Consider the following 650-nt stretch of genomic DNA (forward strand, 5'->3'; position numbering starts at 1 on the left):
AGTTCTGGGTGGACAGAGTAAGCTTGAAATAGAAGAGCTCTCTCATCTTATCTGCTAAGTTCCACTGTTCTGCTGTAATGTTCCGTTGTTTGCAAGGATTGTCAGTGCTTTTTAACCTGCTCTAAAAGAAAGAAAAAAATAACTTGACCGTTAACTTGTTCCAAAATGCACTTTTTCTAAGATAGGAACAAACCAGAGAGGCACACAATGCTAATGATTTAAGAAACCATCTCATCTGCTAATGTTCCACTGGGATTGCTTTGCCTGTTACTCAACATAACCAACCAGAGTTTTTCTTGGATCTTCATGAATGATAGATGTTTTTGTCCATTTATATTTCAATTAATCCCAAAGCAAGTAATTCCATTTTCTGTATCCCAGACTTATAAAGGTCTAGGGTGAGGAAAGGGTAGGATGCAGAAAATAACTGTTAATTTCTCTGCAGACCCCAAGCATCCTGTACTTTTTCAAATTTAGGTTAGTGCAATAACAGGCCCCCACAAACAGAAAGTTTCTATTTCCTTGGCTTTCAATTTGATGAGCACTTAACAGTCCCATAGTGCTCATATTGATACCAAGCATAAGTATTTTTTTTCTCTTTTGTAAAAGCATCTATCTATCTATCTATCTATCTATCTATCTATCTATCT

This window comes from Cyprinodon variegatus, unplaced genomic scaffold (genome assembly GCF_000732505.1).
Source record: "Cyprinodon variegatus isolate N-32 unplaced genomic scaffold, C_variegatus-1.0 Scaffold5, whole genome shotgun sequence".
NCBI classification, from domain to species: domain Eukaryota; kingdom Metazoa; phylum Chordata; class Actinopteri; order Cyprinodontiformes; family Cyprinodontidae; genus Cyprinodon; species Cyprinodon variegatus.